Source organism: Xiphophorus couchianus, chromosome 18, assembly GCF_001444195.1.
Source record: "Xiphophorus couchianus chromosome 18, X_couchianus-1.0, whole genome shotgun sequence".
Taxonomy (NCBI): domain Eukaryota; kingdom Metazoa; phylum Chordata; class Actinopteri; order Cyprinodontiformes; family Poeciliidae; genus Xiphophorus; species Xiphophorus couchianus.
Window position 1 is genome coordinate 26,256,359 of NC_040245.1, and position 26,804 is coordinate 26,283,162.

The 26,804-nt window shown below is 39.1% G+C and overlaps 1 protein-coding gene across 2 annotated transcripts in view; it reads right to left on the reverse strand.

Moving 5' to 3' along the window:
* The window catches only part of lrfn1 (leucine rich repeat and fibronectin type III domain containing 1), a 189,023-nt gene that overhangs the window by 65,503 nt on the left and 96,716 nt on the right, over nucleotides 1-26,804 (reverse strand). For both annotated transcript variants that reach the window (XM_027999308.1, XM_027999307.1), the window contains one exon: nucleotides 15,787-15,832. The gene's annotated coding sequence lies outside the window, so the exon portion shown is untranslated. The remainder of the gene's footprint in view (nucleotides 1-15,786; nucleotides 15,833-26,804) is intronic.

Sequence of the window (26,804 nt, forward strand, 5' to 3'; positions counted from 1 at the left end):
TCATGTGTTTTTTTATATGGTGTATGTAAATACAGTATGTAATTTAAGCTGAACATAAATATCCTAATTATATCCACTCCAGATGACTGTATCTGAATCAACCCATAACAAACTTACGCATATACAATCTAAAGAAAAGGAGCAGTCAGTGCAATAAATTGGTTTTAATACTTTCTGACAGGGTACAGATTTAAATAAACAGGATTTTCTGCAAAATGTAGAAGAAATGAACCGATCCTTTCTCTGTGACTGATGGGTCCAGAGGTGGCCAACTCAGGAAACCACACATTATCAAGTCACAACACCATCCAGTCACATCAACCACGTCTTACTTTCTGTTGTTGCTCTGTGGTGTATATCTGGTGTGTCTCTGTGCTTGTTTTCATGTCAACATAGGAATAAAGAGCTTAAAGGACATCAATTTACAGCGTTTTATTTTATTTTTTTAAAGAATGTCAGGCTTTTATTTGAGTTCACTGCAAAAAGACAAAATCTTACCAATTATTTTCATCTAATTCCTACTGCAGATATCTTGGTATGCTTGAAATAAGACAAAATTAGAAGAAACAATTCTGCAAGATATAAGAGCTTGTTTGAAATCAATAATTCCTTAATATTGGTGAAGAGGTATTAGTTCCTTTGGAAGATTATTTCACTTATAACAAGGCATTTTTGCGATAAGTGAGGCAATCTTCCAAGGGAACACGTATTTTTCCGTCAACATTAAGGAATTAACGTAAAACACGCTCCTACATTTTCCTGAAAAGTTACTTTAGTTTTATAGAAAATATTTGGCATTTTCTGTCCCACGTTAAATAATTGGTTAATAAAGTATCTAGAGGCACAGCCACCAATTTTTCAATCGAAATGTCTTGTGATTTAAAAAAAAATAATATATATATCAAGTTGTTATACACTAAAAAAAGTAAACCTATTGGAAGAAATGCAAACCCACAGGGCCAAAGGTTTTCAGTTTAATATATTGCATATATTTTTTTATTGCGCATTATTCTTTGAAAAGGTCTTTCCTTCCTCTTTATTGTGCTTTTTGTCGTATATTCTATTATGTTATTTGGCCCGGTTGCACAGCGCATTGGTCAACTATAGTTGTGTTTAAAGTGCTGCATCAACAAAATTGACTCCGGACTGGAAATAAAGTGTTGTCTCCCGACTCTTGGCTATGTTTTTGTTGATGCATTCATCCACCCACTGCCTCCTCTCCTCGCAGAGCTTGCCACTTTGTAACAATGTCACCGCATTCTCCCGCCTTTGCTTACCCTCATGATTACTACAGGGCTTACAGGAGATTTGTTGCCTGGAAGCGAACCGTTCCCCAGCACCTTGTGCTGCTTTCACACGGAGTCTTTGCACCAAGATAGTGCATAAAAATTAAAAAAAATCTGCACCAATGTAATTACGAAAGGTGAACACACACACACACACACACACACACACACACACACACACACACACACACACACAAAAAGAGAGATTATTTTCCAACGTAAAAAAAAACAATGATTGCATCACGGAAGAGTGCAAAACACAAAGTCTGTGCAAGTATTTTTGGTCTAGTTTCTAGTGTGACGTCTGTTACTGGTTTTCACAACTGCTGACTGTATATGTTTATGTTGTTTTTTTATATTTTCATAATGTAAAGCACTTTAAACTGCCATGTTGCCGAAATGTGCTGTGCAAATAAACTTGATTGATTAACTGGTTGATAGTGCGGATGTCTTAGTTCACTTGAAATAAAACAAAACTAACTTACAAGTAACTTTTCACCCAGATACGGCAAATTTGTCAGAGTTAAATCAACACCGTGTCGAGCCTGTTTGGTCTTCGTCAGAATTGGTGTTAATTTAATTTAATTTAATTTAACACATTCAGAGTTATTTCAACTAGCGACTGAGAAATTTTAACATTTGAAATCGTAAAAGCAACTCAATCTCTCGTGGAAATATCTCTGAAAAATTTAAATGAACACCAATTCTGAGAAGGACCAAAAAATTTTAAATATTGATGCAAAAGTACTAGTTTCATTGACAGATTTTATAAACTCATAACATGACATTTTTTACGTTACAAGTGAAATATTCTAGTGGAACTAGTGCTTTTTCCACAATATTGAGGAATTATTGACTTACAACAAGCTCCAATATTTCGCTAAAAAAAGAGGTTATAGCGCAAGTTATGTTCTGTTGAGAAACCAGACCCGAAATACTCTGTGTTTTTTTTTTTTCTTTTTGTCTTTTTTGCGGCGAAAGCGAACAAAAACACACTACAAGTCACATTTTGTTCAGCCAGTCCTACATTCTCAGACAAACCACCGTCACCCGCCATTTTCCACCGTCGTGAACATCCATCTGGGATGAATTGATTGAGCCCTCAAACGGTATTGGCAGCTCGTCTCGCAGATGCGAGCGTTAAATCTCGAAATAAAGCGTCGCGGAGAAACCATCAAGCATCGTCTCTTTTCTAGGCAGTCACTGCAGGCAGATTGAAGGAGCCAGCGGTGAAGAAAAATGACATGCCACGCTGCCCGGTGGGGGGAGGAGAGGGATGGAGATGCCCTTCATGGATTACAGTACGGCAAATCGAGTTATTATCTATGACCACTGCATTCTGTTATTCCTCCCTCGCCTCCCGCCTTGTTTTGACTCGCGCTCTGATGAAGAGGGGAGCCGTATTTCCCCTCGGTATTTCCATACGGCCGTAATAATCCTCGACAGATTTGTTTTGATATTCCACGGTGTTTACGATAAGGGGCTTTTGCTGTACCCGATGCAGGCGGAGGGTTATGAATAAATTAAGACGCGGACGGATGGTGGAGTCCTACTAACTCAGAGGTCACATGTATCTCGCTGCCATTTAAAAGCAAAAAAAACAACAAAAAACAAACACACAGTCTGTTGAGGAACACGGCTGGAGAATGCATGGAGTCTGCTCGTGGAAGGAGCGGCTGTAAATGGGCAAGCCATCGGGGAGAGCCTGAATTATTCATGGCTCCCCTTTTTGTTGTGCAACACAACAAAACAAAAGGAATACGATGTTGGCAACAAGTTTCCGCGGCGTCTCCGCGCCACAGATCTTCATTCCGCTTTGATTCGATTTATTTGATCGATCGAGCCGTCGATCAGCAGTTGCGCGATCCAGGATGCCGGCGGTGCTTTTAACGACATTTTCGGGTAGTTTAACTCCGATAAATCACCCTCCTGCAGAACAGGACGCCCTAACATATCTACTTCTGAAGGTGCAGCGCCTCACAGACGCTGTTCCCAGCATGAAACATTAAATATGGCACTTTTCAAAGACGTCCTACAAAGAGACAGTTCATTTGTTCCTCTGCGGCTACAAGGACAGTTGAACATATGAATTACCTCTTCTGGATGTGCAGTGACTGACAGACATGCTAATCATGACTTTCAAGTGTATCTGTATTCACATTTTGGCAGCCAAACCATCGTGCAAGGCAATAAATATATGTACATATAAATATTCATTTTGTCTCGGTGAAGTACTTGGTGTGAAAACGCACCAAGTGCTTCACTGCCAACGTGGCAGAAATATGACAAAATTTGAATTTTGTCATATTTGTACTTTTACCTCATGTCTAAATGAATCAGACCGTCAAATAAACTCTAATATATGCAACAGAGTATCAGAGCCGCTGCAGATAGAAAAATAAAAGGGGGAGGAAACTTCTGCCAAAAACATCAGAAACTTTGAAATTAATTTCAGAATGTTTTCTAGCAAATTCTTGACTTTTCAAACTCATAAATGTCCATGTTTTGTCCAGAATAATTCTGAGATATTTTAGCGGAAATTCCCCCTCCCCCCTTTCTTATTTCTATCTACAACGGCCCTTATAAGGCGTTATAAACACAAGACGAAAATACCATGAGTAAATACTAATCGCAGTTTAAATTTTATTTGTTGAAACTGGGAAAGCTATTCACATAAATTCACGAAAATATAATTGCCATTCTCGTTAAATAAAAAAACCTTTGGCAAAATATTCTACAAGCAGACGGGAGCTGTGTGTCGCGCCACATCTTATGTAAAACCAGCGCTCTTCATTGGAAAGTGTTTTTATTTTTATGTCACATAACAATCCCAGTGTCTAATCCACTAGAGATTATTCTTGACATGGGTAATGTCATCATTCGATGTTTTTTTTTTTTAATCCAAGATTTTTCAGTGCTACACGCATCCGTGAAATCTCTGATTTTAAAATGCAATAAAGTTTCCTCAATATCACATTATCCATGATCCAGAGCAGCTCCAGGTCGTAACACCAGCACCCCCAGGTTTGACGCTACTCCCCGAAACGCCTTCGTAAACTCAAAGTGTTTTAGAATAAATAAAAATGAACATGAAAGCCTGAAAGGTTGTCATTTTTTTTAGCGCAACCACCAAATAAAATTTTAAGTGCTTAGAGGAAGAACAAAACATCCAAGGGTTTCATTTGACGATAACACCATCCAAAACGCCACCTGAAATCTGTATAATGTCAAATGGAAAGGAGACATGGTGCAGGAGAATGTATCCAGATAAGATTGGCTGAAGCCCTTTTCACACTTCAGTTATTGGCTTAAAGAGAACGTCCTTGTGAACCCAGCGGGGTTCCTCTTTCGTAACTCGCAAAGACCCAACAGAGCCAGGTCAGAGTAATGTGGCTGTGGGCTTACACACAAGCAGCAAGCATAAAGGAAGGAGTTTTGTGATGGCAGCCTGACTGGCGTCACCCACCGCCTCCCCGCTCTCGTCGCCTCATACGTCTCTCAGCGACGGATCGTCTTCACCCGACAAACCGACGCGCCTCAGTTAGAGAGAGTCGATGTGGAAGTTGATCAAATCTGCTAGTCAAAGCTTTCACTATCACTGCTGTGTCACGAGCGTAATGTCGAATAATCTAGTCTCTGTCTTTTTTAATGAAATCGGGTGAGTTTGCTCTCGCACGGTAATATATTCACAACTGTATCTCTCGCACGTTGGCTACAAGGGCCCATTCCTAAAATTTGGCAGCGGAAAGAATATTAATGTCTGCCAAAGCACCAGGAGGAGTAGATGCCACCGGGAGTACAATTTGAAGCGACACAAACAAAAGAACTACACCAAACAATATCAGCTTTGTTAGTTAGGATCCCAGAAAAAAAAAACAAAAAACAACAAAGAACTGAGATGTTTTTTTTTGTTTGTTTGTTTGTTTAATTAATTCCCATGCAAGCGAGCACACTCCTCTTCCTGAACCAAGGCATTTTTAACAAGATATTTAGAAAAGAAAAAAGAAGCATTTGTTTTCCTGCAGTGTGAGGTTCTCATAAAGGAAATATCCTAAACATTCTTTTGGGGCTGGGATTTAGTGATTGGGTTCCTACGACATGAACGCATTACAGTTCATGATTCTGTTTGTTAGTGCTGTCCCACGTTGAGTCAAAGTCTTATCTGTAGAAAGCCTATTGGAGTTCTGGTGAAAAAGCAACTTCAGACGAGGTTAAATTCGTCAGCGTTTTCTAATAAGTTCCACTTTCGCTTATGATGAACGTAAAGACCTTCCAGGAAGCAGAGCTTTCAGCACAACGTTTGAACTCGTTACCGATGCTCTTCCTCTGTTCTACCATGTGATAAAAAACTCACTCAACCAAAACAGCATTCTGAGATGAATATTCATTGAATACCTGAAATGTTGAAGTACATAATCAGACGTCGTTGAAAGCACAGGGACACGATACAAAGTTGCTAGAGTTGATCATATTTTTCTTACTTTAAAGTTGTTTGTCCTATCTCAACAATACATGGAGAATGTATGATCTTGATCCTTTTAGTCAGTATGCTGCAGTCAGTCTTTTTGTTTTATAACATTTCCGTTTGGAAGCATTCTACATTTATTGCTTGGAAAATCAGAGCGTTGATGCCTTTTGTGTGTGTAAATTTTCTGAAAACTATATTACACTCAAATCATCTGGATAATCTCTATAATTTCATGAGTCCAAAAATCCTCCCCCAAAATTTTGTGGATTTAAATAAGCTTCAGAGATGTGAACCTTTCAAAAACTATTTTGTAAATTTTATTTCAAAATCAAAGCAATTTAGTTATGCAATGATCAAATTCCACCCGCCTTCAGTGGGTAGTAAATTAGCAGAACGCACTTCACCAAATGGCAAGCTGAATTATTTTCTATGACAGGTCATTTAAAGTTGCAGTATGTAACTTTTATAAAAATCACCCGCTTACACGAGGGTGATTGACAGCGCTGGCTCTGATTGGTTGTTTCTGACTGAGTAGGGCCACAGACAGGAGGAGGAGCTCCATTTTTCACAGATTATCCATCTCGTACTATTCTGTGACAACATAGTGACAGTTTTAATAAATATGTAAAAATATGGTTGTTTTTTTTAAAGTCACTTTGCCAATAGAGCAGGTCTGTACCTTTCTTTGAGAAACTAACAAAACAACATTATCTTTTTTATTGGTTTTGTTTTGGCATGTCAATTCGGCCTGTGCGTGGCTGCATGTCTAAAATTCTCTTCTTCTCCGTGTCGTGCGGAGCAGTTCAGTGACTGGAGGTGCACCTCTCGCCAGCGGAAACGGAGAAAACTTCCACGGTGGCCATTAAGGAAAAAAAAAAAAACAAAGCACAAGAAAACAAATGTGTTTTTGAAAAAGCATTCAGGGTGGTGAAGATGGTTACACCGCCTCTGTTGCTCGTCGCTGCTGGGTTGGCATTAGCGGTACAGGGGGAAGCAGAATGTGGAAAAGAAACTCTAGTCATTGCCTTCTATCAGTTTCACTGTTTTTTTGCGTCATCCCCTGGGACTGAAACGAAGTGTAAAGTTCCAGGTAATAAAAAGACTCCCTCTCCCTCCACCCCCTAAAAGATTTGAACTGAAATGAAAAGAAAAGCTCAGACGGTTTGCAGAGTTTTCTTCTTTTTTGGGGTTTTTTTTTCATCTCCATCTTCAGTGTGATTTACCAAACAACATCTCGCGCAGTTCAAAGCTTTCAGTTAGGGATCAAAAGCGGAAATAATTTTCGAGGCTTTAAGAAACAACTCGGCGCGGAGAGAATCCTCGCTTCGCAGCACTTTAAAGTTACTCAGCATCGAGATGCGGAGCCCAACGGGGACAAGGTGGATAAAATGGCACGCCAGCGGCCGGCCGGCCGTTTCAATGACGTGTGGGATGTAAACAACGCCTCCAGAGAAACACAGACACAGCAGCTCCAAAGTTCCTTCGCATTAACTTGGGTGGCACAACAGTTTGTACACAGATGAATAATCACACGTTGTCCTACGGCGATTGAAAAGAGATTTGGCTCGTGTCTCCTTTGTTCTGACAGCCCTTTTTTTTCTCCCCCCTGTTTGGAACCCATTTCTCTTTTCCTCATCACTTCCCTCCGTCTACGCTTCGCTGGATGTCATTTCTGATTTCGGCAAAGACGTCCGCTGTTTTTATTCCGCGCCACGCGACAGCAGCCGCCGCCGCTGAATAAAAGCAGTAATGGCATGCCGCACGACAAAAAACAACATAAGTCCCACGTCTGGCAGTGTGTGGAGATGGAACAGCTGGGGGAACGAAGCTCGGCTCCCGCAGTCCCAATAAAATTCCACAGAGTTTATTTTGTTCCTTAGGGAAACTTTGACAAAACATAAATATATATATATACAGTACAGACCAAAAGTTTGGACACACCTTCTAATTTTTATTTTCATGACTATTTATAAGGCAAGAAATCCCACTTATTAACCTGACAGGGCAGGTTGACCTATGAAGTGAAAACCATTTCAGGTGACGACCTCTTGAAGCTCATCAAGAAAATGCAGAGTGTGTGCAAAGCAGTAATCACAGCAAAAGGTCGCTACTTTGAAGAAACTAGAATATAAGGGGTATTTTCAGTTGTTTTACATTGTTTTGTTTAGTGCATATTTCCACATGTGTTATTCATAGTTTTGATGCCTTCAGTGTGAATCTACAATGTCAATAGTCATGAAAACAAAGGAAACTCATTGAATTAAAAGGTGTCTCCAAACTTTTGGTCTGTACTGTATATTTATATGTTTAGGAAAAGATTTGCAACACCAAATCTACTTTGGTATTTTTGGTAAAAAAAAAAAATTGTCTTATCCACCTTTAAGTTCTCCATAAGCATCTAAGACTTACAAACAGTCTGAAATTGTAGCAGATATCTAAAGCTAAGCATGTATTAGCAAAGACCGGTGAAAAATAAGTAAAAAAACAGAGTCATTGCTAAGTTTTAGCTGTGAGGCGCAAGAAGTCTAAGAAGACAAGGGGGCAGAATCCAACACAATGACTTGCAAAATGATTCACACCTCTTGCACTTTGTCAAGTTCCAACATAAATGTTAAAGTTTTTTTTTTTTTATTGGGCTTTTAGGCGACAAAGAAGAACACATCGAGATCCCAATAAAACACATCGTATTCTGTGGTTGTAAGGTGACAAGGAGTGAAAGTGTTGGTTTGTATGTGAAACACTAATATTTCACCCAATACGTTACTGAGTAGGGAGATATTCTGTGATTTCAAGTGTATCTGCTGGTTCACAGATCTCAGTAGTTCCACTTGTCCAACTTGGCTCTTTCTTATGACAGCAATATAGTTTGTGACCAATTTTGGCTTAAAAAATAAACAGTGAGCACGTCGATGAATATCAAAGCAACTGTTGCCAGTTGTCAGCTGATCAAACTTAAATATACTGCGTTAATTGGTCATTAGGGATCAAATGAAGTTCATCCAAGTTGATTTAAGTCGACAAGTAAAACTTCATTCAATTACTTGCGACCAAATTAACACATTTTTTAAGGTTAAAGCGACAGTCTCTTTTTTTCAGTGCACAAATCCCTGCTTTCTGATTCTCACAGATATAAAATAGCAGTCAAAAGTTTTCATCAACACTCTCACCGTTGACTCTGATCTGCATGACCGTTGCCATCCTAAAGAGCTAAGCTGCTAGCATGTTTCTAAGTGCAGCAGCTGAGGGGTCACATTACAAGTGAGGCCGTAGGAAGCTGCAGGTCCTTTCATAACTCACACGTCTCAGCAATGTAAACATAAGTCGATAGTCAATGGATGTTGTATGCAATTAACCAATTATTGAAAGAATATCTAAGTTTGATAATATAATTATAAAGTCGAGAGCTCCCAGGAGGAAAATGTCTTCATTTCTCTTTGTAGTCACAGTGAAAACGATTCACCTTTCCCCCGCTGAACGAGGATCCAAAAAGATTAAAATCCCATTTCCCCGTTAGTCTTCTTTGTGAGGCGTAGGTAGTCTGGCTGGACTGTACAAACGGATGCAAGCTTGCTCACCTCTTCATGGTAAAAAGTGGCTCATTAGAGGGATCGGTTTTCTGCCCCCTTTGTAGCGTATCGCCGGACCGCTGGCTCTGATAAACCGCCTGAATCGGCGCTCTTTAATAATGACATATGAGAGCAGGTCTGGGGATGGTGGCAGGTCAGAGGATGGGGTGGTGGGGGAGGAGAGGCAGGGGATGGATAAAAAAAGAAGTAATTTAAAAACTTGTAATGGGAGAACAAGTAAAAGAACCTTGAGCTGTTAAATTGATCATAACATTGACCATTGACCTTCATTTCCCTGTGTTTACCTATAATTGAGTGAGTGGTGACTTACACTATTAACAGAACAAAGGAGCAAAGAAGTTAAAAAGCAAACCCTGTTCGTAACCCAACTATTGACGCAGAACTGGTCAGTTTTCCTGTTTTTGTTTTTTGTTTAGCCCTACAAGATCCAAGTTTGAAGTCTCCAAACGTTGCCAGCCTAAAGAGCGAAGCTGCTAGCATGTTTTTGCTTAATTTAATTGTATGCAGTCCTTTAAGTGTCCTGTGAGTAGACATATTTGCCAATTTATCCATAACAACTTGAACTTTCAATATCTATGAAAATATTTTCGCAATTTAGTTTATTAAAAGAGCGCCCCTCAGATTAATTTCACTCCCTGCTTCGGCGGGGGTGAAATTACCATAGTAACCCGAGATTGGCTGGAAAGCGCAACGTCCCCTTTTCAAAGACCGTTGGAATTTTTCAGACAGCGCAATGTGTGGTGGAATTACGGTTCTGCAAATTTGTCTATGTCATTGCCAAAGGGTTAATGTTATCACAGTTTAGAAGAGTCATGCTTCTGGAACAACAGCAGTTTTTTTGGTCATATTTTGTATTTTTCCCAATATGCAAAACATAAATATTTGACAGCATTCTGGAGCTGCTATTTTACAACTGATTAATAAATATTAAAACAATATTGCATAAAATACCTAATATTAACTTTTGCTTCGCTGCTTATAATCAGTCATTTATACAGTACTTTGCTTGGAGCTGCTTCATTATATGAATAAATATGTTAATTTATCGGATTCTTTACACACAACACTGGATACTTTCATAACCTCGGGTAATTCTCATGAAGCTTTTGTTAAGTTTTGGAGAATGAGAAGTTAAATAGGCATTTTAGTGTCCTAAAGCAGCCACACTAATTCAATTCAAAGTTTTTTTTTTGCTGTAACCTTCGATTTTTAATTCATATTTCTCTTTTAACTCAAAAACCACTTTGCTTAAAAAGGTGGATACAAGCATAAATGATAAAGCTATTTAACTAGCTGATCAGTGTGATGCTGGACATGATTCTGTCATTTTCTCTATGAGGTTCATGTGTGAGAAAACATGGTTTTATTCAGTAAGGTATTAATAAATTATTAAATGGGAGTTAAATATGCAATTCTTAAGAGTCGTCAAAGAGAAAAGTATGTTAATATACACTTCAGCAGTTTTGCAGTCTTTATTATTCCATTTGAAATCATAAGTTTATTAGAAAGCTACATTTTCCCCCATCTGGAGTTGCCCTCATTTTTAAACTGAACCCTACTTTTTTCTATTTTTAGACCAGTCTCATATCTTAGGGAAAGCCAGAGCTTATTCAATATTCATAACAGGCTAAATTTTCAGGGATTTTGTCCCACTGAAAATATACACATGTTAAAAGTTTCCTATTACTTCTCAAATTAAAGAAAAGAAAGAAAGAGAGAGAAAAGAAATAAAACAACAAATTAAACTGCCAATGAGTACTTATGGGTGAATTAGCTGCTTATATTTTGAAGCAACTGTAGTCAGTAAATTGATAAAAACTCAGGGTACAGCTTCCATCTAAAGAACCATAATTAACATGTAATTACACAGTAAACATTACAAGAAATGCCATTCAGTTGCCATTAGTCTAAGTGAGTGTCTGCTACTGCAAGCTATTGTCTTAAAGTCTACTAATTACCTACTCAGCATTTACCAGTGAAGCGCTGCTGCATGTTTACATGCTAAATATGGAGCTATTAAAGATATTTCATTAAGTCAGTGTGACTAGTACGGACTAAAATGGCTTTACTTTTTAAATGTAAACAAGAAGGAAACCAGAGCTTGAACTCCTCAAAACCCAAATAAATGAAAAACCGTGACGACAACTGTTTTCACACGAGAATCTAAAATCTAGAGTGTTTTTTTTTGTTTGTTTGTTTATTTTGTCTTTTTTGGGGGGGGTTTTTTGGAGCTGCCCATTAGACAAGCTCTTCAGAGCAAGAGATTTTGTGGCGCAGCTGTGCTCTGAAAGCCAGCTACGTAAATGAGGTGTTGTACGATAATGGATCTCTTGAGTGCCCAGGAGACGGGCCGTGATGCAAAGAGCATGAAAATCACTGTTTATTTCTTTACAACAAGCCGTCAAGAGTGTGGGATGAGGCTGACTGATTGCTGTTTGTGTTGATCAGCGCGCAGACGTGAGGCGCGTCTACGGACGCTAAATAAATAAATAAATAAATGGGAAAGAAGCACAGCAGGACACTAACTAAAAAAAAATAATAATAATAATAATAAAAATAAAAAAAACAATCCCTGAGAATAATATTTCCCAATTTCAGGAAGTTGAAAGTGAACCTTTACAGACAGAAGAAGCAGCAACCGACTAGCTTCCAAAATATGAATTCACGCCATTTTCAAACTATGAACATGTTTAAAAAGTATTTACTTTGATGTAATTTATGTTTCATTTGAGCCACAAAAAAAGAGACTAAGGGAAGATCCCATGATGGATTATTGCTGATAATCTTGTCATTTATCTATAATCTTTATCTTATTACCTATCAAACAAATCAAAGCACAGACTTTCTGTTTGATGCCTTCTGATATCACAGGAATTATTAAAATTGTACAAACAATTTACATTTTTCACAATTAGAAGCTTTTATGCCATCGCCACTCCACAGAGCTGCTCCAGTGTACGCTGATGCGATCCTCTATTTAATTTGCTGATGCAAAATTCAGACGAGACCGTAGAAGGTCACGAACACAACCGAGTCCATTAGCACAAACGGGAACATCCCAAGCAAGTGAACTTAAGGTGAACTCCGCTACATTAATTAGTTGTGGTGTTGAGATCCTTTTCTGTGCAGTCGCAGCTTTAAAGGAAACCTGATAGAAGTATTTTCATCAAGATCTCACATGTAGCAAGATGTCAAAGGTGCCAAAAAGCTGCTGGGCGCAGTTCATTACTGAGCAAGAGCAACACTGACAAGTTAAAAAAAAAAAAGGGTGGGTGAAAACAAAGATATCATGACCGCTGCCCGGCTGGTGTTTGATTCAACGCCACATGCTGAAATCTTTTGTGTGGAAGATAATTCAGAGAACCAGGTACTCCACTGATGTCATTAAATCGCTATGTCTTCTTTTGTCCATTTCCAGGCGAGTTCAGTAGCTAATTCCACGGTTTTGTCTTTAAGGACTATTTGTCGATGCCCATATTATGGATTATTACCTTTCTATTTGCCATTGTAGCTGCTCTGAGCTACTGGTCTGTGCACTGCTAAAGTAACAGGCGCTCCTCTTTTTGCAAGACGAGCATCCTGCAGGACTGCCAGCTAAAAGCAACGGGAAAATAAAATCAATCTCCTCTCTGAGAGCTGCGTTATGTAAAGCCCAGTAACCTGACGACGGTCGGGGTTTAAAAAAATTCAAAAAAACGCAGAATGTGTTATTCCTGAGCTCTTTGAATGCTTTTCTGCATTTTCAAAGAACAGCAATGCGCTGGCTAGTCTGCACCAATGCATCCCTAACACACACACACAGACACATACACACCAAAGTGATATGGGCTGTTGTGTTCCAACTCCTATCACCCTCAGCAGTAACGTCAGTAATGTGAGAGGTCTATCTGTTGGATTAGACTGTACAAACCAATCTTTGATCCCAACATGCATCAGTAAGCCTTAGCTACTCAAGACCCTGTCGCTGTTTCATCACTATTCCTTCCTTGGGTCTTTTTTTTCTTCTTTTTTTTTTAAATACTGGCCTGCTGCAGCCTGGCAACAGCCAAGTTAGCCTCTGTCACATTCAAGGATATCCTAAAACTTGCCCGTTCATCCTGCTCCTAACGCATCGACTTTGAGGATAAAAGTTAACTTTCTGACCGATATACCGCTAAAGCATACAGTCCAATGATGCGCAGTCAGAGGAGGCAGGCGACGAAGTGTCTCACCTGTGATCCTAAAAGCTGCGAAAACTTTCTGTCATCTGGTCCCTACAGTACACAGTTTTTACGCTGACTGGAAATTTTAAATTACCAATTGACCCAGAATGCTTTTTTTTTTTCCCCCCCAGAGGAAACTGGAGTACCAGAAGAAACTCACAGGCACAAACTTGTCAATATGAGCAGCCATCTGCCTTACAGGCAGTACTCACCACCGCGGCTCTTTGCAGTGCAGCACACAATTCAGTTACACAGCAATCGCATTACAGGGCGGCCATGCTGTAAGGACGAACGACAGCGATAGCATCACGTTTAGAAGGCAAAACGTGTCTGAATATGTTTTGTCTTTATGCATTTGGGTGACGCAAACTTTATCGAGCAAGCTGTTCTTGCTTCCGTCACGTTGTTTGCTAAAGCTAACTTGAGTGCATTTTTAAGCTAGCACTGTGTGCAAGACAAGTTTACCCTGTAGTTGGCGGAGTGGTTGTTGGGGACCCAAATGCACGCAGGACACAGGCCCTGTCATTTTGAGGTGAGTTTAGCCAACTAAAACGCTAATTCTAACACAAAGGAAACAGGAAGTACTCCTGAGAATGATTGGAACGGTGAAAACCGGTGAACTATTGCACCGAGAGGGAGAAACAAAGGGAGCAAAAATCTAAACAAAACAAGTTAGAATCAAGAAAATGAAGAACGCTAAGCCACTAAGACAGGTATTACAATAATGACTAAACACCAGAATCTACTAATGGTCTTCATATCATGGCTAATTCTTTCTGTCTTGTAATAAGGAGTTGTTGTTTTCCTTCCTCCTATTCCACTTTATTCTGCAGGAATTAACTATTTAGAAGTGAATTATTCTGATTATTTTTTCTTTATTAGACAACAGGTAAAAAAGCATTTCTGTCGGTAAGAACAGGTCTGTCAGATGATTAGCATAAAGTGAAACAAAAATTATTAGCATGGTAACGCAAAAACCTTTTCCCTCACAAGTCTGCAAAAGGTAACAAATTAAAGCCCACTGCTGGTTTTTCATGACATTTTGACGAGACTGTGAGCGTAGGTCTGTGAAAGCAACCAAGTCTAACTTTCTTTTTGCTACCATTACAGGCGCGACCGTTCGCCACGCCACGTGAGAGAGAATTGGTTTAATCACGAACTATATTTAAATAAAAGAGGAAGAAAAAAAAAGAAAAGGTAAAACAGTAAGGGGAACAAAAATAATCTCCAAAGTGATGTCACGCCGAGAAGACTTATTTTCCCCTCACAGAAGTACATTTATGAAAAACCTGTCATTAAGAATACCCTGCTGTTCCATTTTCTAAGAGGTGATAAAGTGCTCATGCAAGACTTTTAACAAGAGGAGCACACGCGAGGCTGCCGGTTCACGCTGAGTTTCTGTCATCTGAGAGTTCAGCAGCCTGTCGAAGCAGCTATTGTTAATCTGCAGACAAAACGCGAGGACAACTCGCTCGTCTTTGCAAATACATCCGGCGCATCGCAGATATTTGTGGGCTCTGCAAGCGGGCTTCAGAAACCGTTCCTTCAATGAACTTTAATAATTGCTTACTGTACACAGAAAATTCCTTTACTGATCCGTGACCTTTCACCGCGCGTCTTCTCGATGCGCCGCAAACGACAACTTTATCGAGGCGTCTTACTGTATGCGCGCCCGCTCCATGCCCGTGCGCACACGCAGCCCTGGGTGTTTTCTGCTCTCAGTCACACGGTCTGTTTTCCATATTGAGATAAGGAATTAAATCTGCAGGAGCAGAGGACTGCTGGCGCTGCTGCAGGGCGGCGAGGCAGCCGCTCTGATAATGGAGCCGACTCCCATTGAGCGGGCCGTGAGGCAGCAAGTCGTGGCGCCGGGCCAGCCCAGACTCCGTGAGAGGAATCGCCTTGCGCAGGCCCCTTTCTCTTCCTCTCCCAGAGGTTAGAGCGAAAAACGCTTTATTTCCCCTCTGCAGCTCCGTTTGAGTCCGGAAACGTGGGAGCCGAGGCACTGAAAATGGCGGGAACCGGAGGCTTAGCTAGCTCCAGTGATAAATGGGATATTCAAACCCCGAGGGCGATCGATGGTGTCGAAGGACGATAGCGGGCTTTCAGCCAACTTGGGAGGGGTTAAAGTCCTTCTGATCTGCATAGTGGCAACATAATAAAAATCACATCCTGTTTCATGTTTGGAGTCTGAATTTCTGGTTATGTAATAGGTAAAATGTAATTCACGTTAGGGAACTCACCCGAACGCTGGCCGGTGGTGGATCCGCTCACCGGGTTCTCTTCAGTCTGCAGAGAGAAATAACAGGTCAAAGTTCATGTGAACGCAAGTTACACTCAGGGCTGCGGCAGTGGGTTTACAGCAAAAGGTTCTGTTCAGAACAAAGTTATTATAGTACACTAACATGAAAACTGAAGTAGAGAACACACTTTCTTTTGTTGAACTAAATAAAATTGGTAAATATGTTTTTTCTTTTTACATATTTGTTAAAGCTGTCACCATTTTGTGACAGGATATTATGAGACAGACAATCTGTGAAAAAAACGACCTCCTACACCTCCTCACAGAGCTGCTACTGCCGTCTGAAGAGATGCACTGCTCCAGACCAAAAGCAACCAATCAGAGCCAGGAGGACGGTTTTAGTGCTGTCCATCAATCTCATGAACTGCTGCTCGATGTGCTAATGACGGAGAAACAACTTACCGTTACAGAAAAACTGTTTGTCCGTCGTCATCTCTGGCCATGCTAACTAGCCTGAGCATTCAAGGCAAACTCTGCTAGCTGCAGCTTGCTCTGGGCTAGAGCTGTCAATAGACCCGCCTCCTGGCTCTGATTGGTTGTTTCTAGATAGCTCTGGGAGAAGGCAGAAGAACCTTTTTTCACAGATTATCTGTCTCATAACATATTGTTGGGACATAATGACTGTTTCAACAAATATGTAAAAAAAAAAAAAAAAAAAAAGTTCCATACTTGGTGAAAAACAATAACTTACTGGAACTATGTTGAGTATTTTTAAAACTAAAACATACTGAGATTATAGACCTAGCATTCTTCATTTTCATGTTTATGAGTCTATAATTTAGCCTTTCAACAAAATCTGAACACACTGAAAGTGGCATCTTCTGTTGAGTATTCATTGCTCAATCGATGTATGCATAATCACAATGCAATACTTGCATTGTAAATTCTGCACCTAAAAATTAACCAAAGTATGAAAAAACTGAAGGTACCACTACAAGTAATAAAAACTAAACTAAAACCAAACAATATTTAACTAATAAAAACTGTTAAACACACTCTAAAAACCAATTCAGACTGACTGAATTACACAAACAAAAAGTCACAACAAAATAAAACAACACCATAATGAAAAATCCAAAACTATTATAACCCTGGTTCAGAAGTGAAACTTTGACAATAATTTTACTCGTCGTCTATAAGGAGCTGGAATGATTATTTCTCCCCAGATCAAGAAAAGTTTCCAGGCAAAAATATTGTTTTCCCTTCTTCCATAAAAAAGTTATTTTCCAGGTCTATATACTTTTCTAATATTTTGATTCACTAGCATAATCACTTTTCTTCCCTTTATTCACTTTGTAAAATAGTTGATCAGATCATTAATAAAGTGAATAATAACAACTGCTCTCATTCTGTCAGCCTGTCAAAACTGCAAACCAACCCTTCAATCATCCAATGAGCAGCATGACAGTATAAAACACAGCACACAAACCACTGAGTGTAAAGGTTTATATATAGGTTCAAGCGATAAAATGAGTGTCATAAAACATCTACTCTCTTTGCTGCAGAGGAACACATGCATTTATGGCTCAGGAAGTACATAACCTGCTCTACATTTAGTGGCACAGTTGGTAAAGACATCTAAAAGGCCTTGAAATTATATGAGCCTTTATTTTAGTAGACATTGTGACACTTAAAGATTGAGAAAAATCCAAACTTTTATTTGCGTACATTTACTTAGTGAGGAAAAACAATCTGCGTGTCTATTCCAGGGGTTTGCAACCTTGGTACAAACTAATAATTTGTCCAAAGAGGCCAAAATAGGTCCAAAGACCTTCAAAAATGGCTCCTACTGTAGTAATTTCACTAAAATTACATAGATAGAACCAATGCAGATTTTAGCTGTTGGTAATCTACCACAGCAGTGGGAGACTAGCTAGTTTAAGAGTTGGTGTGTAGGTCGCCTTTTTTTTAAAACATTTTTTAACAGAACCGAAACACACCGAATTCTGCAGCACATTTACATGTTACGATTGTCAAAGTCAAGCTAGCATAACTGACCTACTTCCCTCTCCCTCTTACAGTTTTTTTTAATTAAAACTTTTTTCTGACCTTGTTATCTAGCTGTAGTGTTGACAGTAAGTAGCACAGCACTGCGTCCCTTTTTCTTTTACATATCATATCCTGCGTACTTTTAAGATTTAGCGCGTTATGTTGACAACTTGACAGCTAAAACCAAATTGTAGTCATTGCAGTTTTTTGCCCTCTAGCATGGAGATGGGGGGCGAGATCTTCTGTGTTTATATGCAAGTCCTAGGTGTTATCTTCAAGAACTGAACGGCCAGGAAAGACATTAGAAACAATTTGGCACACCCAATTTCACCCGATCAGTTTTTTGGCACAACACCTGGTTTGTTCCTGCTGTCAGCACCTGCTCCAGACCGGGTGGCAGTTCTTGTGAGGCTAGTGAAAAATTTCAGTTTGGAGAGGAACGGAAATGTTGTTTGTTTTTTCTTTAGTTATATTATGAAACAGGAAATTTAAAGGAAAATTTTAGGACAACGGGGAGGAGGGTGAAAATACGGCAGTTTCCCGGCTACACAAGAAGACCTGACACACATGGTGTAGATATTTATTTTAAAAAAAATTAAGTTGACTTTTCACAACAGGTTAACATGTAACATTTGTGACCCTAAAATTTTATTTAGCTGTACTGAGGTCAAAGGTTGGATGGTAAAGGTTGCAGGCCTCTGGTTTAGGCCAAAAACTAACAGTTGTTAACAACATATAGTCGTAGTTGATCTTCTCTGTGATTCATAATACGATCTGTTAAATTTACTAAAATGATACTTTCAATGACTCCCCCCCTCTTTTTCCCCAGACGGCTGTAAACAGAAATCGAATAACTAAAATATTTTGGACCTTACGTTAAGAAAAAGGCTGTTTTAAAGTGACTGAATTATGTTGACAAAGACTCCATCCAAAATACACTTTAAAATAAAAACTACTAACTCTCTGTCACAGACTATTCTGAGGTTGGTGTCTGGTTATTTATTTCTACCCCAGTAGATGAAGTGGAAATGCAGGAGAGTAATAATGACCCCAGAAAATTACCCTGGCTCCTCCTTCGGTGGAAAATCAGCTTTAAATAGAGCTAAGACCAAATTTTACAGAATTTTTTTCGTGTGCCACAGGAATCCAAGGTCTTTGGTCTCTGTGAAGAAAAGATTTCCTGTTCTAGGGCTGCTATGAGTAGTATTAATGTAATTTGTCAACATCAACATTTTCAGTTGACATAATTTTTTTGTATGAATATTTCAACAAAAAACTGTGGAGATCCCACATAAGTCAGAAAAATGCAATTTTGTAATGGCTGTTTCTCTTAAAAAAGAAACTCAAAGAAAATCACACTTAAATAAACTTGTTCATGCAATAATCATTAAAATAACACGCCGGCGCCATCATCATCCTGCTACTTCCTGTTGTCTTCTTTGTCATTTCTGCCTGTAGTAACATCCGGTCGATGATCACGTGACTCGTGTGATGCGGGGAAAAAGGTGTTTCGTTTGCAATTTTACGAATTACCTCTAAGGATGAATCGAAGGACGTGAGTTTTTTTCAAAACTGCCTTGTCTCCATAAAATTAATTTATTCTATGGTTAATGAAAACATGGTTGGTGATGAATGATGTCATGCAGAGGCCCTTTCCATTCACCTACTCCTCAAAATGAGAAAGATAAAAGAACATTCCTTTCAAGAAAAGTAAGTATTACTTTATCTACATAAAAATGGCTGCAGTAGAATTTTATGTAACCTGTCAGATGAAAAATGTAAAAAATGAACTGAAACTGTGACAAACCATTTTTTTTAGGCTATACTGAAGAGCTGTTAGAATCAGAGTTCAGATAAGGAAAGGCCAGACATATAATTTTCTGTAAAAGAAGATTAATAATAATGTGGCAGATCACTTCTTGCTCCGTTTCCTGGCCTTTCCAAACGCTAACAGCATGTTGAGAAAAGCAGCGGTAGGAAGAAGGAAGTGCCAGTTTTCTCAGTCAATCACAGAAATAGAACTTCACACCTGGAATGCTGCGAAGATACACCAACGCAATACTTTCCTGCCAGGCAGCCTTTCCTTTCAGTATTTTATCTTAATAAACTACGCTGCTATTTGTCATGTGTACTGTGACAGCCCCTCCCCCCCCGCCCCCTTCACCTCCGCGTCAGAACAGTCCGAGCATGATGACGGAGAAAGCTGCCTGTCTTGCGGCGGAGACTAAATGAATTTGTTTTGTGTTGGTGTTTGCTCCGCGTGCGGGCGAGCGAGCGGAGAGAGTCAGCCATTCGGGATCATTTCTGCTCCACCCCTCTGATCCGACATGATAAGTGACAGAGGTGCGCAACGAGACGAATGATCTTCTCGACTCCAAAATGCCTCACTTTGACGCCGTGTGTTCATTTGTTGACTTTTTTGTTGTTGTTGTTTTGCACAGTAGAAACTCCACTTACGGTGATAAAAAAAAAAAAAAAGAAAAAAAAGATTTTCCACAACAATATTTGACTTCAAACAGAGGGCAGATGAGAGATACTTTTTTCCTCCTCCAGCGAAACAAACACCAGTTTTGTCTGACAATACCAGCTAATTAAGCGCAGGCTAGCTGGATCTGGAGGATATTGTTAAAGAGCGTTAAATATGCATGTGTAGGCCGGCGTTAATTGCATAGGCTGCTGTTTTCATTAAGCAGAAAACATAGGATCTGCAAACACACAGACACAACTGAAGTCACCATTCAATTCAGACTGCAGCAACAATAAGCAGTTGTTGTGGTTTAAATAGCAATTACACTTGGAAATGACTGACGACAAGCTTTTAGTGCAATCAATTAAATGCACTCGGAAAGTTTAGCAAACAAGCTAGCGAGGTCAAATTGGACAAGAGCTGAGTAAGCATTATAGCATGGCATGGTGATGTGGAGTTTGATCATGTTGTTCCTCTGCTCTCGCTTCTTTAGAACTGTGAACAAAATGTCCTTTATACTGTAGAAACACTAAATTGGAAGTATTTTTTGGTGCAGTTTATACTGTGAATGTCTTAGTGCACAAAAAATAAGACAAACCAACTTACAAGTAACTTTCCGGCAAGATATAGAAGCCTGTCTTGGGTCAATAATTCCTTAATATTGATGAAAACATGCCAGTTTTCAAGTAAAAATAATCTGCCAGTGGAACTTTTTCCACAATATTAAGAAATTATTGATTTAAACATTCTCCTATTTCTTGCTAAAAAGTTACTTATACGTTAGTTTTGTCTTATTTCAGGTGCAGAAATGCTGCAGACAGAGCTCTGATGAGAATTAAAATGAAATCGTATTTCCAATTTTAGCTTCTCTTCAATAGCTCCTTGTTTAATCCAGAGTAGGTTCTTTTTTAAAAATTCATCTCAGCAAATGTTAAGTCCTGAATAACAGAGACCCATCTTTTGTTAAAAACATGATTCTCCTGCATGCTCCCAACAGAACTCTTTGCTCTCAGGCCGCAGATTTATTACCTATTTTTTGAGATTCTAAGAATAGAATCGATCCGAAAGCTCACAGTTTTTGCATGTGTTGCAGATACACTTTACATTTCAATCTGTCTTTTTTAAAAAAAAAAAAAAAAAAAAAAATTAAAGTTAGAGTGGCAGGATAGTGTTCATATTAACTGCATTGCTATTTATTTGTAGGTCACTTTGGATAAAGGCGAAAACTAAACCAGGTTCCACTGGAGGTTAAAAGAGAGTTGTTGCTTTCTACTGTCACCACATGCTTTATCGGTGCCTCATTGTTCCCTTCAACAGATACAGTAGTGTTTTTTGACAATACAGGCAGTAAAGAATCAACTGAATTATACTTGAATTTATTTGATTAAATCTGAATCAAACTCTATATGCCTGACCTGATATAAATTAGACACGCCTGTCTTGTAAAGAGCCTTGAGACATTTATGGAGAATTGAAGGAATTCTGCATTGAAAAACAATAATAAAAAATAAAAAAACACATTGTAAATCTACCTCTTTGAACAGCCACCTTTACACTCACAAGAGCAAATCCTGACCTTCATTAAATTAAATCTGTCCAGAAAACCAAAAGGTACAAGAACTTTTGAAAAACACATATTATTTTTCACAAATACACACCATAATGCAAATGTTTACATTATACTGACCAGAATATCTCCAATTATATATATATACAGTAGATATACTGTATATATTTATTATGTATATATATTTTTATTTTATATTTTCTAATTGAGAAACGTATTCCTGCTGGACAAAAACATGAAGCGACGAGACATCTAGGCTAGTTTACTGCAGACATTCTAAACATACATCTCACAAAATCAAAAGAAAAGTGCTAAAATTAACATTCTCTGTTCTTTTTACATTTAAAATCATTGCACAGATTCTTAATATTGGCCACATGCAGCTTCAGAGCCACAGATAGCAGGCCGCTGGAATAAGGCAGGCTGAAATCTGCTTCTTGTTTGTTTAAAATCTATAAACAGGTACTGGGGGATTTTTGCAGGCCATAACAGTTTCATTTCATTCCGACGTTCCAGTGTGGTCTTGATTAAATAACATCTACTTCTGATATTACTCAATTGTAAGATGGCACTTCTTTCTGTTCTGCGTGAAACTCTCTTTTCAGATCGGCGCCTTGGTAATCCGTGCATGGAAAACGGCATCAGAAAGCATTTCTGATGGGGTCTCAGGGCATCAATTGTAGTTGCTAAGAAACTCATATACCACTCAACCGAACCGAATTGAAAATATTAGGTTTGATTGAAACCATTTTGTAAAATAATAATACCGCATATTCAGCATGTATTTGACATTTGGAGGAGCAAATAGAACAAAAGAAAGAAAAGAGTTTTTCTGAGATTTTGTGCAGTTTCTTTTAAACACGGCTTGATTTTCTCATCATATTAGCAGATATAATGAAAAGTCGCTTCAGCTGGAACATTTCTGGTCATTTCTTGTGCGGTTCATTGAAAAATTATTACACAGCTTTGAACTGTTTTGACATTTTGTCATGCAGCCCTCACAGACTTCAACGTATTTTATTGGCATTTTAGACAAACACGCAAAGTAGCACATAACTGTAAAGTAGAATTTTTTTTCTTCTGGTTTTTCTGCAGTTTTTACTAATAAAAAAAGAAACTAAAATATGTTGTGTGCCACTGCCTCTTTCTGTGTATGGCTGCAAATCCAATGGGCTACGTGTGCAACTTCGTACTTGAAGAGACAAAAATCTATTGCTCTTCAGCTCAAGCTTAGTTAGGTTGAATTTTGTAAACAGTAATTTTCAAGCACTGCTGATTTTAAATTAGATTTGGGCCACTTTAACACAAATATGCTTCTCTCAGTGTATCTCTGACTGTTGTTAAGGGTCACTGTAGAAAAGCAGTGTTTGTTTTAAGCCTCTGAAGGCTGCAGCTTTTCAAGGGAACTGTTCCTTTTTTTCTCCCAGCTGGAAAACTGGGGACAGACATGAGGAAATCACAGTTAACTGCAGCTTGTAAGGGGAGGGGAGAAGAGAACTGCTTTCCACTTCTTTATCTCCCTTAATAATGACAACTGAGGAGAAGCTCTGATTCCCCTCCATCAAATCTAATTGCCGAAGCAGCAATCTCGATTAGAATCTCAACAGTCCTTCTTTTTTGTTTTTTTTCTTCTTCCTCTTTTTATCAGCAGCAGCCATTGCGTGTTTGTCCAAGTAAGGCATATTTACCAACCTCTTCCCGAAGTGCAAACAAGGTAAACCTCGACACCGAAAGCTCTGTTCGGAGTTTGTTCAGCCAGGCGCTGATGAAAAAGAAACATGCCTCCTCCTTCACCGCCGCCATCATTCACCACCCCCTGCCCCCCCCAAAAAGGAACCGGCAGCAAACATTTTAAATCCAATCTTAAAGGGATCCACGATTAGTTGCAACAATACACTTTATTTGAGAAATATTGCTTTTATATGTAAAAACAAAACAGTAATAATACTGTAGGCTGTGTAGCTTTTATGAATTTTAATAAAATATTGTCATATCAATGCATTATGGGTAAATGACATCTAAAGGTCCAACTGCGCTAGCTCCGTCCAGCTAAAACAGCAAAGAGTGACATCATTAAGCTTTTTCAAATTGAACCGGAGCGCGTTGAAATGGATGGAAATGTAGAATATGTGATGAAGATAAGGAAGAACAAACAAGGGAAGAGGATAATGTTGGCTGAAGAAGCTGGTATTTGTGTTGCTGTCATCAGCCGCTTCATGAATGAAAGTGAATGACATGGACCTCTGGTCAGAGTGTGCGATCCTATAGAACTCTGGACACAGAGTTCTATAGCTCTGTGTCCAGTCCAGTAACAGCTGTTTAGGGTCCAGTCTACGGTTCGGTGTCGGTCTCTGGTTTCAATTTCAGTACCGGCGGCAGTAGCAATAGCTCTGTTATCATTTCAAAGACTTGCCAGCGCTGCCTGTCTGATGTTTCTCACAGAGGGGTCTAGGCGCTCTGTGAATAAAACTTGTCAGCAGTGCATTTGTTTTTAGCTTGCGAAAACAAATGCAAGTTAGGGGCTTCATCAGTTTGCTCGTACAAATGACTCAAAGTCTTCTGGAGAGAAATGTTGAGATGTAGATCCTTTGGAAGTTGTGTTCAGCTCTTTTCCACGACGCTCTGTTTTTTCATGTGGGAAGCGATCCAGACTCACATCACTGTTTTTTTTTTTTTGTTGTTGTTGGTTTTTAATTTACCGCCAATAGCGACACAGTGTAGCAATGTCTAAATTTACAGCAGTCAAATGCAGTATGATGAACAACAACTTTGGTAAAATTAGCCGTCCTGTGTTTACTCTGTAGATTCCAGTACAGAACATTGCGCAGTTGAAAAAATGGCAAAAATGTAACAAATGGTATACATTTTGTGAAGTAGTTATGAGATTTGATGCATCGCAAACAGCAATTTTTGTGGTTAATAGGCCAACATGTTCAACTAATTGTGGATTCCTTTAACATGTAAACCAAGGTTCACGCCGCGCAACGGGTTAGTGTTATGGCTGATCCCCGACAGCGGAGTGAGAAGAACAAATTCATGGACGTCACTATTCAACGAGACGAGCACGCCGTGTTCAAGTCCCACCGAAGCCCCCGGCTCTCGGGAATGGATGACTTTGCGCTGTACAAACTCTCTCTCACTTCAGTTTTTCATGTTGCTTTAGCTTCATACTGTGAATCCATGCTAACTGGCCCTTACGCCTACCCATCGGGCTCCCACACGTCAAGCACTTGCACATGCGCTCAAATGGAGGGAGAAGACGATAACCGTAGGAGGATTTATAATCCATGTTTGGGTTATTGCTGGGGATCTTTTTTTTTCTTTCTTTTTTTTTTTTTCAATTTAAAAACGTTAAAGTAGTAGGATGTGTGAATTGTTGAGAAGAGAAAACAGGTTCTGCACTCAAACACAAAAGCAGATTTGTTTTAAAACATCTTTTAAGGATCAAATGTCATGGAAACCCACACGCCGTCTCCTGCTGCTTCTTTATCTCTGCCACAAACACACATGGTGTGCCGCTCTGAAAGCTTCCTCCACTGTAGTTTTAAAAACACATTTCTGAAAATGTATGAATGTATATACACTGTGTATATATATAAGATTAAAAGTGGTATATTTTGGATAGATTACCGGAACCAATGATTAAAAAGTGACAGTTTCTAAACGTTTTACATCATCAATTTATCTTAAAGACCTTTCAATGAGATGTCGGAGAGGAAGCCAGACTGATTGGACTTTTTTCCAGTGAGTGAGGCTTGAAGTACGCCATTTCTGTCATGGACACCGCTCCCGAACGTTTTCCTCACTTACAAAAAATAAAACTTTGGCTGCTTCCCGCAACCTAGAGTCAGCACAAGGCTTCAGTTATTAAAGTTAGAAACCAGCAATCAGGCCCGATACCTTGGTGTCATGAAGGACTCTGACCGGAACCTTCAGAGACACGTAAAGACAAAGTCGGCCTTCTGTCACCTGAAGAACATTTCAAGGATTAAAGGGCTAATGTCCCAGCAAGATTTAGAGAAACTCATCCATGCATTTATCTTTAGTCGCATTGATTACTGCAGCACAGATCTAACAAAAAATAATAATCAAACCTGCAGCTGCAGCTGATCCAGAATGTTGCTGATCACATACTCAATAAAACAAGGAAGACAGAGCACAGCACCCCAGTTCTTAAGTCCTCACACTGGCTCCCTGTGAAGCATAGGCTTTAAAAAACAGTTGTTAGTGTATAAATCACTAGCAACAGTGATTAGCAACGCAATACATTAAAGATCTGATGTTGTTCTAGCAACCTTCCGGACCTCTCAGGTCTTCTGGTTCTGGAGAAACTTGGAGAAGCAGCATTCAATTTGTATGCACCACAAATCTGGAACAAACTTCCAGAAAACTGTAATACGGCCGAAACACTGAGTCCCTTTAAATCAAGATTAAAAAACCCCACTTGTTTGGAGTTGCTTTTGCAGGAATAACAAATTAAACATTGACCGACATATTTGATCAACCTCTCTTCTCAATAGCAAGGGAAGATGTGTTGCTTTATGCATGTTGAAAATTCAACAGCATGATCACAGAACTGAGATGTTGTTGTGCTGCAAAAATGTACCAATGCTATTAAGCTAACATAAATGCTATCATGATTCCACCGACTTGGCCGAAAAATCTCAATTTTATCTCATGCTGAACTATGCACACTCTCTGTCAGCACAAATGAAGGTTTGGTCACTTTGACGTACTAAGTTGCTTGACCACCAAACTGAGGACTTTGCATTTTAGTTACTACATTTATGCCAAACATATTCTATAACCTTTATCATCACTAATCTACTCCAAACCCTAAATTTAATTGACACCTTAGTCCTAACCTAACCCCTAACCCATCTTCTTCTGGGGTCCAGGCTTTGGATCCTCCTCATAATGTAGTATTTTATAGAAA